Raw genomic sequence first — 19236 nt, forward strand, 5'->3', positions numbered from 1 at the left:
TTTGGCTCAGTGGATAGAGCGTCGGCCTGCAGACTGAAAGGTCCTGGGTTCGATTCCGGTCAAGGGCATGTACCTTGGTTGCTGGCACATTTCCAGTGGGAGGTGTGCAGGAGGCAGCTGATCAATGTTTCTCTCATTGATGTTTCTAACTCTCTATTCCTCTCCCTTCGTCTCTGTAAAAAAAATCAATAAAATGTATTAAAAAAAAAAAAAGACAACCACGTCAACTCCTGAGGTGGGCTTAGCCAGGGCCTGACACCTTGATACCTCAAAGCTGTGAGACTCTGGGGGGAGGGTAAGAGAAGTGGGACAAGGGAATGTGAAATGGGCCTTTGTCTTTAGTGCCCCTGCACTGCCCTCTTCAGTGTAAGAATGAGGAGTATGAGGCAGGGGAAACTAAAGGGAAATACTGAGCAAGTTTCAAGGCCTGCAGCTACAACTTTGCATCACTGTACCTTTGGCCTGGCATTGGGAATACACTTGATTTAAAGACATCATTTTTAGGGGAAGGACATTGAAAATAAGGTGGAAGGTGGTAGATGTAGCAAGTAGAAGCAGAAATGAAACTGGTGAGTCTGGAGCCTCACAACCTGCCACCTCCTCCCTAGCCATACACATGGCCCCTAGAGAGAGGAGAGTTAAATTACCACAGTAGAGGGGTCCTCCCCAATTCCCCCAAATCATCTAGAGGAGAAGTATGTGTGTGAGGAGTCTGGAAGGGCAGAGGAATCATAATCATTTACCAGGGATTTGATTTTCTAGTTGAAATTTCCTCCTCTACCTCCAGGCCTCTTCCATGGCTAAATGAATCGGAACCAGCAAATGAAATTACTATGCTCTCACTTTGATTGTCTGCCTGGTGAGTGAGGAGGAAGGTAAGTCTGCCTAAATTGAAGCTGAGTGAAAAAACTCAGGATCCCATCCCTGCCAAGCAGCCCTGCTCTGGGCCTTGTGCAAGGCTCTCTTCCATTGCTTTCTTCACCTTTTAGAGGCTTGGGGATCCCTTATTGAAGGCAATCTCTGAGCCCAAAGGCCATTTGACATGCCTTATACCTCAAAGAACTTCCTGGCCAAAGAAATGGGTGTTAAAGCAATAGTGAAACTGCAGGCAGGCTCCCTGTCTTAGCACCAGCCAATCATAGTGGGACAGGAAAGAGCAGGGAGGAGAAAAGAATATCTGGTGTTTCCTAAGCTATGAGTGGACCTATCAGAGTTTGGGCTGGAAGGACTAGGGTTGCCCCTACCCCTGACACTCCTGGAAATGGGAACATTAACAATGTAATAATTAATTTATTGATGGAAAGATGCTCAGAGGATCTGGATCCAGACTGTATCTCAACCTAGCCCCTCTCTTGCCTCTAGAAATAGTGTATTCCAGCTTCCAGGAGAGGCCCTTACTATGGAATCAAGCACAGGCTTTTGATACACAAGGAAGCCTAGAGAGAAAAAAGAGAGAACAGATGAGGACTCTGTCAGATTCCCACGAGAGTTGTTTGTGTTGGTTTTTGTTAAAGTAGAACAGGCCTAACCTGATCCACAGTTTGCTTTTGGCCTGTTCTCTCAGGGGCAAAGGTGTCCACCCCCTCCACATCCCCCATGTTTGCCTTCCTTACAGCGGATGCTCTGCAGTCATTGTTTTATTTAGGAGCAGTGATTATGTGACCACAAACCTTACTAAATTGAATACAATCCTGAGCATTCAAGAGAAGAAACATTTCAGGACTCAGGGGAGGGAACAGCTGGCTGGAAAGAAGGGCCCGTGAATTCTAATCCCAGGACTGCCATCTGGCATTGACCTGGGACAACTCATTTACTTTCTGCCCTGGAGGCTCTTTTTAGAATCTCAGGGTCTGAATAAAAACAAACCTGTGAGCTCAGAGAGTGAAATGATCTGTCTAGACCAGCAGTTCTCAACCTGTGGGTCGCGACCCCTTTGGGGGTCGAAAGACCCTTTCACAGGGGTCGCCTAAGACCATCGGAAAACACATATATAATTACATATTGTTTTTGTGATTAATCACTATGCTTTAATTATGTTCAATTTGTAACAATGAAATTGGGGGTCACCACAACATGAGGAACTGTATTAAAGGGTCGTGGCATTAGGAAGGTTGAGAACCATTGGTCTAGATTCTCAAAGTCAGTGCCGTTCACAGGCAAAACTGGAATACACAGGCCTACTCTCTAGCCAGAGGTTTTGTTTACTGTTCAGGAAGGTTTCTTGTGTTTTCCTTTGCCATCACCTTACCCTTATATCTGAACTCCCAAGAGCTTCCCTGCTTCATAAACATGGTTGCACATCCCACACTGTCAAAAAGCTCTTTGAACAAAGGATCGGAGCAGCCCTATTTCTCTATCTCTCCAAAGGATTTCCTGATTGTTTAGCTTCTAAGATGGCTGCCCACTCCTCTAATACTCAACAATGAGTTAGACCTTACTCATATAAAGGCCCAAGTAGGAGTCCATATCTGATCTGCAAGCAAAATCAGAGCTTGGCCTTTGAATCACAGAGAAAGCTCTGTCTGCTCAGCTGGTGATTAGTCCCCAGAAGAAGTTGACCTGGGGTTGAGCTGCTGCTTTGACCATGGACCTTAAGTGGGGTTTAAACTAGGCCAAACCTTCAAGTAAGCAAGTGAGTGAAGGTTTTGAGGACTCCTACATTGGCTGTTCTCCAAAATAATTTCCTGGAAGGTAATCTTTCAGCCCCTGGCCAGAGGCTTACATAGATGAAGTGGCACTACCATAAGTACACAATGCCACATCTATCTGGGACACCATTAGACAAGCCCCGGCGCAGCCTGGCAGGCCACCGGCCTTTCACCACCTCTCTGTTACAGGAATATCATTGCTGTGGCTTCAAACAAAGTAGAAGGAAATCTGTTTATCTGTTATAAGATTATGGCCCTTCATTCTCTATGCTAGGCACTGGGAGGATACAGTGGAGAAAGGCATGGTCCCTGCCTTTATGAAGATTTATGAAACAAATAATTATACAAGTAATCATTTAAGTAAAACTTGATACATGTATGAAAGAAATGTATGGGAGGGAGGGACTGTGAGAGTATATTATAGAGGGGCCTGGTATTGATGGGAAACTTCTTTTAAGGGGTGATGTGTCACCCAAGGCCTGAAGGATGAGTAAGATCTAGCCATGAGGTGGGAAGGTAATCTACCAGGAGCAAAGAAGACTGGTGATACAAAGCATACTGAGGTGGGGGAAGAGTGCAGGAGATGAGGTTGGGGAAACAGAGGGGAAGGTGAGTGACTGCTTCTTTGCCACCATTCTTAGCTTAGTTTGAATGACTCCTTTCAAAGAAAGGGCTAGTTGAAACCCACTTAAAGTGCCATGGCATGCCCTTGGGGGAGGCTGGTGCTTGTTCCATCTCCATAGCACAGGGGACTCTCACAGGAATGCTCATGAGCGACACTTCTAGCCCCTGCCTGGGGTTCACACCAATGGAGTGGTCCTCACCTGGCAGCACAGCTCAGAGGAGGGAGCGGGAGGAGGCAAGAAAGACTAGGCACTTATTTTCCCTACAATCCTCTCTGTATGTGTTTCCATTGCTTTGAACTGTTTATTTATACATGACATAAGCCACTTCCCTATTTAGATGGTTCCACTGGGAATTCCAAACCATCACACCCCTCCTGAGGTAGATAAAAAATGTCAGCTTTCAAGATTTTATACTTGGATTTCAGAAACTAAATTACATTACTGCATCCGGTGAGACGGCGCCATTGCCTGTTCCTATCTGCATGCTCCAGGCACCGTGAGTCCGATAACATCAGTGTGTCGAAGCAGCTCGATCCAGACAATCTGCAGCTGGCTGGAGCCAGGCCAGGGAGGGGAGGGGGTGGCAAAATTCTTTCAGAATCCAGAGCAGCCCAGGGTTGACTGTAGACTGGGATCCATGGATTTTCAGGTTCTTTCCATAGACCATCAGTTCTCTCCTGTCTGTAGAGAAAGAACTGGTCTAAGTCCTACCTAGATGAACAAGGAGTTGAAAATTACTCTCCTAAACACTGGAATAAGATAAAATCACTGAGGATCCAATGCTTAGGTGTTCATTGAAGTGAAAGATAGGAGGGAATAGGAGGGGAAAGTGGAAGTCATCATGTGAACAAGGCAGGTTTCTACTTCCTGTGAAATTAGGTGTTCATATAAAAGCCAAAATATGCCTGGAAATGGTTATTCTGTGCTTCTTTGAAGCCCAGATGTGAGGCCTTGTAACTAACCTCTGACTGCTACAAGGCTGTGGAGTGAAGAGAAAGCATTGTTCCCCTGCCAGGAAACCCAGGAACTTTTGAAGTTTTCTTTCTAATTGTAACCAAGATTTAACCCTACAGAACGAGCATCCTTTCACAGCAAAATTTAAAAAATAATAAAATAAATGGGCTTGTTTCAAGTGCATCAAATAGCATAAAACATTCATTCAACTCCGGCAGCATTTTCAGACCTATTTTTGTAAATAGCCAAACACAGTCTCTCCATCCCCAAGACATGTTTTAAAAAAGCAAGAAGCCCCCAAGGTCAAGATTTTGGGAGCAGTCAGTCTGACCTCATTGAGGTTTCCAGTCCTCTGCCCTAATGCAAACCTGGCTTTAATATACCTCAGTGTCCTGCCTGCTCACCTGTAGGTTCCAGTGTTTGGATGTAGGAGACAGAAGAGAAACAATTTTAACTGCATGGTTCTTAACTTTTCTCACAGTGGAGTAATGCAGTTACTGACTCCATTACTGTACCTGAGGGATGGATTCATAATGAAGTCAAGTGTTTCTTCAGTTTTACTTTGTTTTTACAGAAAAATATTATTGAAGGTTTTTAAAGTGAGAAATCATAATCATCACATAATCATAACCACTTAGAGTATAGGTTCCCAGGTTGAGCCTCTGCTGGATAGTCATAGTTGGTGGAACAGGTATTCAGAACAGGTGTTCTAGAAAAATCTCAATGCAGCCTGCTCTACTCTGTCCTGGATTCCCAGGCTGCTCCTGCTAGGTATGTGCAGGCCTCCTGCCCCAAAAATTAGAAGCCCAGGGTCTTTGCTGCTTTTTGCCATCGTCTGGGGTGGATGATCCAAGGCTAAGTCAGGGGACTGTGATGCAGCCAGAATTTGGGGCAATTACTCACCTCTCTTCTTGCTGTTACTTCAAGGTTGGCCAGGCCCTGGTCACCCTCCCTTGCCTTCAGCCCATCCTTGTATATATATATTGATTTCAGGGAGGAAGGGAGAGGGAGAGAGAGATAGAAACATCAATGATGAGAAAGAATCATTTATTGGCTGCCTCCTGCATGCCCCCTATTGGGGATTGAGCTCACAACCCAGGCATGTGCCCAGAATCAAACCCGGGACACTTCAGTCCGCAGGCCGATGCTCTATTCACTGAGCCAAACCAGCTAGGGCTTGCCCACACCTTTTAAGAAATAGCAGACCTGCCATGATCTCTGGACCACGGCTGGACTTCTCTACTGAATGGCTTCTTTCTGTGGGGAGTCTCGAACCTCCCAAGGATCAGACCCATAACTCTTAAAAACAAAATAAAATTCTTGCTGAAACCTCAGCAAACTGGAGAACAGTGTGTCTTGAGTTCTCTTACTTGATGTCTTCACACATCTGGTCCTTCTCCGCTGGTTCTTTCCCCTATGCTCAACCATCCTCTAGTTTCTCCCATCATGTAAGTGCTCCTCCAGGAGTTCTTTCCTCTGACCCTTCATATCTATAGACATACACATACCCCTGCACAAAACAAAATCATTAGAACTTGCTCTTACGTCTTTTTCTCTCTCTTGTTTGGTGGCATCACAATTCACCCAGTCACCTGAGCCAGGAGGAAACCTGGGAGTCATCTTTGCCTGGGTCTTTACCCTCAAACCCAGATCTAATCAGCCACTGAGGCCTGGCAGTGTGACTTCCCCTTTTTCCAAGTCCACTGACTCTGACTTTTTTAAACCTTTATCACCTCTTGCAATGCCTCTTATTTGGTCTCCTGCCTACAGTTTAATCATTCCTTCCCATTCTCTCCACGTGGCTCCCAGAGTGATCTGTCTATAAAAAACTGACAATGAAAAAATATCTGACAATGGGCTGAAAATCCTTCAATAGCTCCCCATTATTTCCAGTTAAAGTCCAAAGCCTCAAACATGCCTTATAAAGCCCTTCATGATATTAAGTCTTCCTCCTGTTCTAGTCTCATCACCTTGCCACTTTACCCTCTGCCATTCCAGCAAAATTGAGCTATTCCCTTTGCCTGCTATATAGTCATGCATGTCTTCCTCCTCACTTCTTTCTTTCCTTTTTACTCCCTATTCCTTTCTTCTTCATCTGGTTCACTTCTACCTTCTACGCATCCTTCATGCCTCAGCTTTCTTTGAAGAAGTCTTCCCTAATTTCCCAGGGTAGGATAGGTGTTTCTGTCCTGTGTACTTACAACACTCTATACAAACCTCTGTTCTAGCACTTGGCATATTATTAAAATTATCTGCTTATTCATTTGCCCTAATCACTGGTCTATGAGCTCTTCATGGACAGAGATCATATTACCTTTGTATCCACACCACCCATTATAGTGCCTAAAATGTAAGTGCCCCTGAAATGTGAGACCAGAACTGAATTTTGGTGGCTGAGACTTTTTATCTCTCCTTTTCTTGTACTGCTCTCTCTCTCTTTCTCTCTCTCTCTCCCTCTCTCTCTCTCTCTCTCTCACCTTCTTGAGTTATTGATTACTTCAGTGGCTTCAATATTTCCTTCGTATGGAGAATTCTTTGAGCAGAAAGTTGGTGAACAGAAAGCATCCATGCCATTTTCTAAAGAGGAGCTCCATGTGTGTGTTGAGCACTGAAGACATAATTAGACTAGTAGCAGCCTTCAAGTACCTGCTTAACAAAACAACAGTTCTATAGTTGTGTAGTTCTGATATGCTGTTAAGCTCATGACTTTATCTGATGTCTCTGAGGAGGGTACAAGAGATGAGCAAATTAGATTCAAATCCTAGTGTTACTACCTTCAAGGTGTGACTTTGAATATATTACTTTATACAACCTGGTTCTTCACTTTTAAAATGGGAATGATATTTACCTTACTTAGTCTTTTAGGAGGATTGAATGAGAAAATATATATAAAGCACCCAGCACCATAGCTGTACATATAGCAGATATTCAAGCAAGCAATATTATCTAAATGATTTGATAAATTCTAGAAGAATCATACTGGGGCTAAGTTGTTTTGAACTACTCCCTTCCTGGGCCCAGCTAGAGCTCTTAGCAGAGCTGCCTCCCCAACATGAGCTTTGGGTGGTCTTCCTACCTCCTCCCCTACCAAACCATGTCCTCTTTTCACAATAAGGATATAACCAAGTTAAGGTTGGGGAAGAGAGGTCTTTGAGGGACTTGTCTGGGATGGTGTGGGTGTAGAGGCTGGCTTAGAGCCCTGCCATTCAAAGTGTGGTCCCTGTGCTAAGAGCATTGGTCTCACCTGGGAGCTCCTATGAAATGCAGACACTCAGGCTCCACTCCAGACTTACCGAATCAGAATCTGCATTTAAACAATATCCCAGGTGACTTTATGCACATTAATGTTTAAAAAGCACTATCCTAGAGATACAGAGATAGGCTTAGCAGGTGTGGAGTGATGCAGGCTGTGAAGGTGTGTCAGAGCTGTCTAGAAGTGAAGGCAGCACAGGTAGGGAGGACCTGCATGGGGATGTAGTGAGAGCAAAGGAGGTATTCCTCAGAGGTGTGGGCTGCTGAGCAGTAGGGAGGCTTTTTGGGTGGGTGTTGGTTATTGGTTGTTCCAGGGCCTCTTCCTATGGATTCCTCAGGAATGAGGTTGTACCCTTGAGTTAGCCAGTCAGTGTCACTGCACCAGAAAGTGGCAGGTGGGCAGGGAAAGGCTCTCTATCACCCTGAGTCAGGGACCCCAGGAATTAGGGACCCCATCTAGCTTAACAGATGAGTATGCTTGGAGAGATGCATAGCTTCATGGCTAAAAACTTGCCTTGAGCTTGTGCTAGGCTAGAATCTCCCTTCCCCCTACTCTTCCACCACCAACTGGCTACTCCTGTCCCCCGGCCCTCCCCCCCCCTTCACACACACACACACACACACACATAAACACACACCCTCACAAACTGACCTCTTGGTTAACCCTCTCCAACCTCCTTTACTTTTGGACTGAGCTTCCAGGGGCCCTTAATATTGACTTCCTTGCTGAGCAAAGCAGGCCCTAGTGACAGTGATTGCTGGCCCTAGGTTTAGTTGGATGCAATGAGAATTTGTTTCAACAGAGCCACATATCTCTCTGTTAAACACTGTAGGACTGAATCCCTATTTGCCTTCCCAATAAAAACACTTCCCCAGCCACCCACCTAGAGCCTCTTAACCCTTCTCTGTGGGAGGCTTGTTTGTGTATCTCATGGTAAAGGAAAGCCCCTGCTGTACTCAGCCCACCCTTGTGGCAGAGTAGGGGTTGTAGCAGCTGCAGCAGCAGCAGCAACTAAAAGTAGTAAAAGTAGAGTCCGAGCCCCAGAGCTGAGCCAGTCATTGCTCTAAATCCTCTTGCCAAAGTACCCAGTTACCTAATGCCCACAATTCTGGTTTAACCAGGCTTCTGCCCAGGCCTGATCACCCTTCATGCCTTCCTGCCTCTCACGCTCCTTTCTCCACCTTAAATATGCTAGTTTGTGTGCTTATCAGCTCCCACCTTTAGACTGAAGTCTCCTTGGCAAGAATCAGGTCTTGATGTTTTTCTCTCCCCAAAATACATTGCGCCCTGCCTGTCCCTTATTGGTATTCATGAATATCAAGCATTTTTAACATGTGGCAAGCTCACCAAAGTTTAATTATTAGGATGACAAAAAGGAAAGAATAGGAAGCTGCTCTGGCCAGAGAACTGAGCTGTCTTTGTGAGCAAAAAGTGGGGCTTGCCAGGCATAATGGAGGTTAGAAAGTTAGAACAGGCTGAAAAGGAGAGGAGGAGCAGGAGCAGGAAATGCCACAGGGGAGAAGCTATTCAATACCAGCCCTCCAAGTCCATGGTTCATTGAAGACAAGTAGCTCTTTACTCTTCCAAGGCCAAAGGAAAGGGATCAGAGATGGCAGCTCTGCAAAAGCATCCCATAGACTGCCTGACTATTACTTTGCTTTCTTGGGAAATCAAGGAATCTAAAAGATTAATGAACCAGTGCAGACCAGGCATAGTTCCGTGAGTAATCAAAATTACCAAAATTCTCTGGTGAAATGTGGGACCAAGATCTAGATGAGGATCTATAAGTCGGTCTAGCCCAGATGAAACATCAGTGTCTACTGACATTTCTCCTGCTTCAGCTCAGTGCCTTGCACAGGGCTGGGCACCAGTCTCAAGGACTCTCCAGCCAAGGGCCCTTTATTGATTTCTGTGTAGCATCTCTCCTCAGTGCCCTATGTCTCCTTTCTTACCTTAGGGAAATGGATTCCACATCTTGGAAGGAAATGGAAAGGTCCTCTGGACAATGCTCCCTAAAGCTCTGTTAGCCCTAAACATCTGGTTCCCTTCTTCCCCTCCTCTGGGCCCTACTGAGTAAAAGGCCTCCAGAAACTCAACCCAGAATCCCCCAGACCCTCCAGCCCCCTTGATTTTAGGATCATTTCCCCTCTCCTATGAAAGCCCTCATCCCCAAAATCTGTGTTAGCTGAACCTGAATAAAAAAGAGGAAAATGGACTGCTTTCTCCCCACCACTCACCCTCACACCATTTTCTCTTCCTTCAGGCCCTGCCAATCAATCTTTTTTTCTTTTATTTTTTTATTGTGGTAAAATATACACAAAATAAAAATTACCATTTTAACCATTGTTGATTTATTTTTTGAAAAGTTTACCTAGTCGTTTGGCTCAATGGATAGAGTGTTGGCCTATGGACCAAAGGGTCCCAGGTTTGATTCTGGTCAAGGGCACATACCTTGGTTGCAGGCTCCTCCCTGACCTGGGCTCTGATTGGAGCAAGTGCAGGAAGCAACCAATCGATGAGTTTCTCTCCCATCGATGTTTCTCTCTGTGTTTCCCTGTCTCTTCCACTCTCTCTAAAAGATCAATTGAAAAATATCCTTGGGTGAGGATTAACAAAACAAAAAAAAAGAAGTTTAGACCTTCATCCCTTTGTCCATTAAGTGAGATGGTCTTTTCCTAAAGAGGCTGAAATGGGAGGAAGGGGCTGAGCGGCAGGATGTGGGGCTCAAAAACCTTTTAGGTCACAGGACTGTATAGGCCAACACCTATGTATCTAGCTGGTCTAAGGTAAGGCAGGAGCCTCCTCAACGTCTGGCTCAGGAGATGAGCTTAAGGGTGGGAATGGAGGGGTGAGGTCAAGCCAGGCCTCTCTGAGGAACCAAGGCTTCTCAATTTCTTGCTCTGGCTCCTGCCACCTGGGTCATAAGACTTGTCTCCTAGGCCTTTATGCACAGGCTTCCCTCAAGCCACAGCTGCTACAGTGGGTATTCCCGAATTGAAGTATTTGTCCTATATCCCAAACGAAGGCTTCTTGGTTATAGGGATTTCCCGTGAGTGGGAACAGGAATGAATAGCAGAACATCAATCTAGAAAAGCAGTCCTACCCATGAAGAAGGCAGAACAGGATTCTAAATCTCCTTTTTAAAAACTCACTGGTATCTTGTCTCCCCATTTCAAAAATGAATCCAGTTCTTTGACATCCTAGTACTAGCTTCATATATTTGATTATCCTGTGTTTCCGAATAGCTTTTTTTTCCCCCAAAATAATAAATAATGGGGAAGGGAGTAGGAGCTGACACTCCCACTGGAATAACTCCAGAGCCATTTTGGCTAATTCTCCCATGCCAAGTCTGAAAGCAAGGGAGGCTCACTCTGTGAAGTTTGCCTCCTGGCAATTACAGCTCCTACAGCTGATGTGCTGGCATAGGCCAAGTGCCAGCTGAAGCACAGTAACCAGCTACTAGGCAGTACTGGTGCTCCATTTGGAGCCATTCCCAAGCTTCAGTGCAGCAAAGTCTTCCCGCCTTTTGTTTTTAATCGGTAGCCTCCAGTCAGGAGTATTTTGTCTGGCAGGTGATGCTCAGAGGAAGTTATATCCTTTGAAAGAAGATTCCCCAGAGGGAACCAGGTAAATAAGGATTGGAGCAGAGCTCTCTTGGAAAATGATGGGTAGATGTGATGACCTGAAATTCCCTGACAAACAGTGAAAAGTAAAATATTAAAAACCAGCTGTAGCTCTCAGACATGATTCAAGGCATTATAAATGGGAATAATCCTCTGGGAAAGCAGTTTGGCAATATGTATCAAGAATCTTAAAAATGCTCGTGTTTTTTACTTAGTAATTCTACTTGATGTAGGAAATGATCCTAAATGTGTGTGTGTGTGTGTGTGTGTGTGTATATATATATATATATATGTTTCAATGTAGCATTATTTCTTATAGTGAAATTTGCAAACAATCTGAATATCCTAAATAAGTGAATGGTTAAAAAGTTATTGTATATCCCCTCTATGGATATTATACAGCCATTAAACTGATGCTTACAAAATTATAGAGAGTTGATTATTTTCTAATACTAATTTTTAAAAATACATAATATAAGATAGAGTGTGGTATATTTTTTAAATGTTGTTCTGTGTACATGTATTAGTTGATACTCTCTAGTTACTGGAACAAAATCCAACTCAAGATAGTTTAAGCAACAAAGGAGACTAACTATAAAGACACGGTTTTCTCATAGTGTCTAAGGTCAGGCTTGTAGGCAAACCTTGGAAGGGTAGGGCAAGCTCTAGAACCAGAGCCTAAAACCCAGTCTGGAGACTGATTGGCCCCACCTAGTCCAAGCTGGGGTGGGACCACATGGAACCAACATGGTACCTGGAGGTCCACCTCTGTGACCATGAGGCCCACCACTAGCTCCTAGAGAAGGGAAACCCTAGAGTACACACACAAGACTCAAATACACTAAAACATTAACAGAGGTTATGTCAAGGTGGTGAAACTAAAAGTGACTTTTTAAAAGTTTTAGCATGTATTACTTTATAATAGATCTATTAAACTTACTGTGTCTAGAGTTGATGGTTAGTAGACCTGGGGTGAGCAGCACCTTCCTCCATTTTGGTTTTCCCAATAACAACAGTCACCACAAAAATACTAAAGCTTGGTGGTGAAGGGGAGGTGGGAAAATAATAGTGGGAGTTGCCCAACAGTTAGACTCAGAAAATGGCACTCAGGACTTCAGGTCATACTACAGAGTAAAAGCTATCATTGTCCAAATGATTCTCATGTTGAGGTGTGGAGTCAGAGACAGATGGGAATGCCGGCTTAGATGCTGAATGAACAGCCATCTTCAGGAAAGTAAAGAGGTCTAACCAATGCCTACATTGCTACTGAATATTCTTGGACAGGAGATTAAGATTCTGCCCAGCCCTGACCAGTTTGGCTCAGTGGATAGAGTGTTGGCTTGTGGACTGAAGGGTCCCAGGTTCGATTCCGGTCAAGGGCATGTACCTTGGTTGTGGGCACATCCCCAGTGGGGAGTGTGCAGGAGGCAGCTGATCGATGTTTCTCTCTTATCAATGTTTCTAACTCTCTATCCCTCTCCCTTCCTCTCTATAAAAAATCAATAAAATATATTTTTTTTAAAAAGATTCTGCCCAGCCATGGACATTGGACATAAAGGCATTGTATATCTCTCTAAAATATGATATCTAAATATGCTTATCCCTATCCACTGCCAAAAGATACTTTGGGAGAGTGACATAACCCTGAACAGGGGAACCACAGCACGGGTAGTTTCTGAGCTGACCTCTGGACAAACTGTGAGAGAAACAGAGTCAGTCTTTGATGCCAATATCATGCTGTGCTCACCTGTCAAAGAGTGGTCTGAGCTCCTGGTCTTACCTGCTTTTCTGGTTCCTTATCAGCACTATCTGTCTTCCTGGCCCTGGTTATGCTCTAAGTCTGTCCTACTTCCTGCTTGTGCCCAGGCGAACTGAACAGGCTATAGACATGACTCTATTCTAGAAGTAGCCTTCCAGCATTTCACAACTCAGAACTGCCTCTGCTCCTAAAACTAGAGGAAAAGTCATGTGTATTCAGCAAAGAAAGGTTAGATGATGTTTGTGCAATTGCTCTGCCTCTTCATACCTCATTTTAAATCCATTTCAATTTCCATCATCCTGAGAATTAGTGCTTGGAGGCTAGGACAGAGGTTGCCTTTCCTGTAGGAAAGCTAAAATTGAGTCATGTCTCTACCCTGAATCATTCATGGGCACTCCACAAAACAAAGGCAGAATTGTTCAGCACCACGGAGAGCATCTTTCATCCCGTGGAAGATCAAGGGTGGGTGAAAGATGAGTATTTGTAGCTGGGAGCCCAGCCAGTCTGATCTTCCATTCCTGGCCAGCCACCAAGTATCCCTCTTTTTCCATCCCTGTAGTATTCAACTCCTTCCTTTACCTAACTAGGCTTTAAGAATGGTCCTCCTTAACCTTCTACCCACCCATCTTTCCGCCTCCATATTATCTGCAACCGCCCCCCCGCCCCCGCCTATCTTCACCTCCCTTCCATTTCAGTGAAGAGCCTTCCTCCTCTGATCCATCTCCTCTTGACTCTCCAAAGATCATTTCTCATCAAACATATTTTCTACCCAGCTTCTTTCCCCTCAGCCCAGCACAGTGGTGTTCCATAGCTCCAAAGAAATCCTTCAACTCCAAAACCTTCTCTGGCTGTTATTCATTCTCATTTCTTCACTTCTCAGTCTGGCTCCTTGAAAGAATAGCCTGTGTTCCATTTCTACTTCGTTATCTCCCATTTCCTCGTAAATCCCCTGTAATCTGGACTCTGTTCCTACCCTTTAATTAAAACTGTGCTTGCTGAGGCCATCTATGACTTTCTTATTTCTAAATATTGTCTTTATCTTATAGATCCATCTGTTTATTTGACACTGTCGATTTCTTCCACTTTGAAACTCTACTTAAATGGTTTCCTAGCTATTTTCCCACATCTCATCTTTCTGCTTCTACTCAGTCTCCTTCTTGCACTCATTCCCTACAGTTGGGTATTCCCCAGTGTCCCATCCTTGATTCTTGTCTTTAATCACTCTCCTCAGTCTCTCTGAGGTGGCTTGTTCTCCTTTGTGGCTTCCATCACCAGCAGCCCATATCTCTTTCCTGAGATCCCAAATTTCAAATGCTGATGTCCAAAAGACACTTTTTTAAAAAATCCTCACCTGAGGATATTTTTTTAAATTGAATTGAGAGAGAGAGAGAGAGAGAACAAAAGACACTTTAGAAATCAACATGTTCCAGCCCTAGCCAGTTTGGTTCAGTGAAAAGAGCATCGGCCTGTGGACTGAAGGGCCCTGGGTTTGATTCCGGTCACGGGCATGTCCCTCAGTTGCAGACTCAATCCAGCCCTGGTTGGGGGCATGTATGAAGGCAACCAATCAATGTGTCTCTATCACATTGATGTTTTGCACTCTCTTTGTCTCTCTCCCTTCCACCCTCTCTAAAAATCAATGGAAAAATAGCTCAGCCCATGTGGCTCAAGGGTTGAGCATGGACCCATGAACCAGGAGGTCACACAGTTCAATTCCCAGTCAGGGCACATGCCCGGGTTGTGAGCTCGATCCCCAGTGTGGGGCATGTGGGAGGCAGCCAATCAATTATTCTCTCTCATCATTGATGTTTCTATCTCTCCCTCTCCCTTCCTCTCCCACCCTCCCATTCTCTCTAAAAATCAATGGAAAAAAATATCCTCAGGTGAGGATTAACAAAAAATTTAAAAAAAAAACAACTCAACATGTCCCAAACTGAATTCATCTGATTTTTCCTGGCAGAGTAGCTGTGCCTTCCCCTTCATTGTCTGTCTTACTAATTAGTATCCTTTTCCCAATTACTCCAGGCAGAAAACTAGGAATGTCTGGACTCCTTTTTCTACCTTTTCTCTTGAAAGTCCACCAATTTTACCCTCCTTAACATCCTCCTTCCTGTCCTTTTATCTTCTTCTGCTCAGTGCAAGTCCCTGCCATCTTTTGTTAGCACTGTTGCAATAGTTTCCTAATTATCCTTACCTCCAGTCTCATCCCCCTGCCATCCATCTTCTGCATGGCTATTAGAGGATCCTTCTACATCTCAAATCTGATCATGTTACTGTCCTGTTTAAGGTTTTGTTGGTTTCCCATTATATTCTGAGTAAAGAACAAAGTCAAGGCCCATCTTCTCCTACCATCTGAGCCCTCCTGACACCATGACTTTATTTCCTGCCACTTTTCATCATACCTCTAGGTTTCAACTATAACGAAGTACTGACTTTCCTGTGAATATGCAATGTTAGTTCTATGCTTCAGAGCCTTTGCAGATGTTGCCTGAATGTCCTTTCTCCTTCCTCTTAAGCTAACTGGTGAACTAATATTTTGAGAACTATTAAAGTGGCTTCCTCTGTGAAGTTTTCTCTTTGTTACTTTCCTCTACTTTTCTATGGCTCCTGTTGCCTTTATTGATAATTACTGGGAACTCCTTAAGAATGGGCCTATTTTCTATTTATCTTTATGAGCCCTGGGCCTGCCATTGTTAAATAAGTGAGAGGCAATTGCAGCATAGTGGAGTAAGGAGAGAAAGGAGTCAGCATGCCCCCTGGGTCAGGCCCCTCCTCACCCTGTGGAGAGAACACCTTTCCACAGATACCTTCCCGCATAAGCCAGGCCCCAACCTATGTGATGCCAGGGCTGCAGCTGTGGGTAAGTCATTCCCAGGGCACACTGTCCAGGATTGTGTGGGCCAGCACAGATAGAGTGCTCGGTGTGTACTATACTGAGTGCTATTCTAAGTGCTTGCATATATTAACTCATGTTAGCCTCACAAGAACCTTTGGCATAAGCATTAGTATTAGTACCATTTTAAAGATGAGGAAACTGACACCCAGATCACACAACTAGTAAATGGAGGAGCTGGGATTTATAAAAAGAATGGGTTAAGTTGATATTTGTTGAAGCTAAGGATAGTCAACCAGGATCTCACTATACAGTATTGTTTTCTCTACTTTTGTGTAAGTTTAATAAATTTCTATAATAAAATATTTTTTAAAAACTAGATTGGATTAAATCAGTGGGTTTTAACTTTTTTTAAAAATACATTTTAGCCGAAACCGGTTTGGCTCAGTGGATAGAGCGTCGGCCTACAGACTGAAGGGTCCCGGGTTCGATTCCGGTCAAGGGCATGTACCTGGGTTGCGGGCACATCCCCAGTGGGGGATGTGCAGGAGGCGGCTGATCGATGTTTCTCACTCATCGATGTTTCTGACTCTCTATCTCTCTCCCTTCCTCTCTGTAAAAAATCAATAAAATATATTTTTTTAAAAAAAATACATTTTATTGATTTTTTACAGAGAGATGGGAGAGGGATAGTTAGAAACATCAATGAGAGAGAAACATTGATCAGCTGCCTCCTGTACACCTCCCACTGGAAATGTGCCAGCAACCAAGGTACATGCCCTTGACCAGAATCGAACCCAGGACCTTTCAGTCCATAGGCCCATGCTCTATCCACTGAGCCAAACCAGTCAGGGCAACTTTTTTTTTTAAGCAACAGAACCCTTTCTCCAACTAAAATCCTGTGGAAAGGCTGATATGTAAATGAAATAAAAGTAGATCTACTCTGGTTTAAGAGAAGCCAGACCACCTCCTATTGGTCCCTTCTTGCACTCAGCCCCTCCCAGTGCACAGGGTTAGGGAACATAGTTTAATGAAAATCACTGGACTGGACTAAGTCTAAGAATTCTTCTGGCACTTTTGCCTTCCTGTAGTTATATTGGCTCTGCACTGGCCATTAGCCTATATATATCCTGTTCCAGAAACAGTAAGACAGGACTATTAATCATTTCTATAGTCGGTGGAGAATTTGAAGGGTTGCAGAAACATGGGTTGCTATTAGAGATGAATTTCAATGTCTGTCTCTGCCGAGTGTTTATTAATAATCTTGCTAATCCCCACTCTAGTTCCCGGATCTAACTCCTGTCAGATGTCCTTGGGGACATTTTAAATTCTCCCTGACTTCTTGGAGCCAGATGCTTCCTTCTGCCTGGGTTCCTCTCTGATACTTATATTCATGAATATTTCACATTTAATCTCCCTGATTACATTTCCATGTGATGATCATAGTGCATTGGCTACATCTCTCAGGAAAGACATACAGGAAGCCCACAAAAAAAAAGGCTTGAGTTTGCAGGCACAGTGCCCAAGATCTTTGTTCTTGCCACTCAGATGGCCTTCCATCATGGACAGTGACTGGGAGATGCTGCCTGGTGGGCTTTGCATGTGGCCTCTTGGTCTAGGGCTTTGCACCCTGGCTCATGACCATAAGGGACTGGCATTTTCACTCAGGGATCAAATGGCACCAGGACCCGCCCTGTGTCCTGGAGGACCACATGTGGGTCCTTGTGACCAGAGTTGCTCAATAGCTTCCCAGCCCCCAGACAGGCCCCATCCTTCCTGCAATGTTATCATTGCTGCCAAGTACCTCCAGTCTGAGAGAAGAAATTGATGAACTTATCTGTACCGGGAAGGAAAAAATTAGCCCCAAATGCCCAAGGGCTTGTGCTTTAAAAGTCAGCCCAGGGAAATGACAGTGAGGCTTAACACTCTCATGGGATGGATGGGGTGGAGGGTTATGGAGAAGATGCATGATTGGAAGGCTATAGATTTAGAAGTCATCAGTGTGAACATGTTAATCCAAGCTGTAGGAGATATCAGGGTTCCCCAGAGAGATAGGAGGAGGACTGAGGTCAGGACTCTGCAGAGGAAGCAAAGGACTGTGGGATGAGATAGAAATGAGTGTCCTGAAAGCCAGTGAAGGAAACGACTTCCAAATGGATGTGGGATGTGTGACATGTGACAAATGCTACAGAAAAAGTAATGTGACTAGGACATTGTAAAGGTGCCAATGCTTCCCTGGTAGGGTCCCACAGGCACCTTTGAGAAGCCTCCTCAGGTTGCTTTGGGAGTGAGCCCTCCCTGTGGCCTGAAGGGAAAGCCAGAGCCCAAACTGTCCGGTCTCCATGTTTCCTACCGGTAGCCCCTGCCAGGCTGTTTTGGCTGCAGAGAGGCATGTAAGGGCCACTAGAGCCTGCTTCTCCAAGGCTTCAGGGAACAGGTGCTGTCAGTAAGAAGTCTCCCAAGGAGGAGCTGAGCCAGGGAGGCAAAGGATAAGGATTGGAAAGGTTTGTGGCCTGGGAAGTTGCTTGAGATGCAGCCACTGCGGCACACAACCTTTCCAGCACAGAGCCTCCTGCCGGGTCCACCTCAACCACAGCTAAGGGTTGGGGGTCAGAGCAGAGGACAGAAGCCCAGGTTCTGCCCTCAGGAACTTGCGAACACAGCCCACGCAGGGCCTTGTGCTCTAGGTGTCTTTAAGGAACACAGATAAGGTCAGGATTTCCCTCCCAAATATTCTAGACTTTTCCCTTTCCCCTTGGTGACAAGCATGTTTTCGTTTCCACTGCCTCATTCTAAAGGGAACAAAAGCTACCATAATGAGTATACTAGATGTACCAATTAATAATGCAGATTTTTTTCAATAGGTGGAGTTACCCATATGTTGATATATATATGCGATTTGACATGTATGCTATTTTGTTGTATTGACAACAAGCTTCAAAACTTCATATGTCAAATTTTCTGATATTTTTATACCTAAAAATGTCGAATTTCGTGCCAAAAAGCATTTGCGGGAAGTTTTAATTCATTATTTTGAAGAAAAGTGCTGCTGAAAGTTATCGTATACTTCGGGAAGCTTATGGTGAACATGCTCCATCTCAAGATACTTGTGAATGCTGGTTTAAATGCTTTATCCCTAACCAGTTTGGCTCAGTGAATAGAGCGTCGGCCTGTGGACTGAAAGGTCTCAGGTTCAATTCTGCTCAAGGGCATGTACCTTGGTTGCGGGCACATCCCCAGTAGAGTGTGTGCAGGAGGCAACTGATCGATGTTTCTCTCTCATCAATGTTTCTAACTCTCTATTCCTCTCCCTTCCTCTCTGTACACACACAAAAAAAGTCAATAATATAAATTTTTTTTAATAAATAAATGCTTTAAAAGTGATGATTTCTATGTTAAAGACAAAGAATGTTCAGGTCAACTGAAAAAGTTTGAAGACCAACAATTACAAGCATTATTGGATGAAGATGTGTATCAAACTCAAAAACAACTTGCAGAAAGATTAAACGTTGCTCAGCAAACTATTTCCAATCGTTTACA

The 19236-nt window shown here is 44.4% G+C and overlaps 1 protein-coding gene across 6 annotated transcripts in view; it reads left to right on the plus strand.

Moving 5' to 3' along the window:
- Positions 1-19236, plus strand: part of FAM219A (family with sequence similarity 219, member A) — a 50404-nt gene that overhangs the window by 21465 nt on the left and 9703 nt on the right. Inside the window, exon 1 of one of the 6 annotated variants that reach the window (XM_005859521.2) lies at positions 789-875. The exons of the other annotated variants lie outside the window; for them this stretch is intronic. The gene's annotated coding sequence lies outside the window, so the exon portion shown is untranslated. Of the gene's footprint in view, positions 1-788; positions 876-19236 lie in introns of those variants that run through there. 6 annotated transcript variants of the gene reach the window in all.

The sequence above is a fragment of the Myotis brandtii genome, unplaced genomic scaffold (assembly GCF_000412655.1).
Source record: "Myotis brandtii unplaced genomic scaffold, ASM41265v1 scaffold1270, whole genome shotgun sequence".
NCBI classification, from domain to species: domain Eukaryota; kingdom Metazoa; phylum Chordata; class Mammalia; order Chiroptera; family Vespertilionidae; genus Myotis; species Myotis brandtii.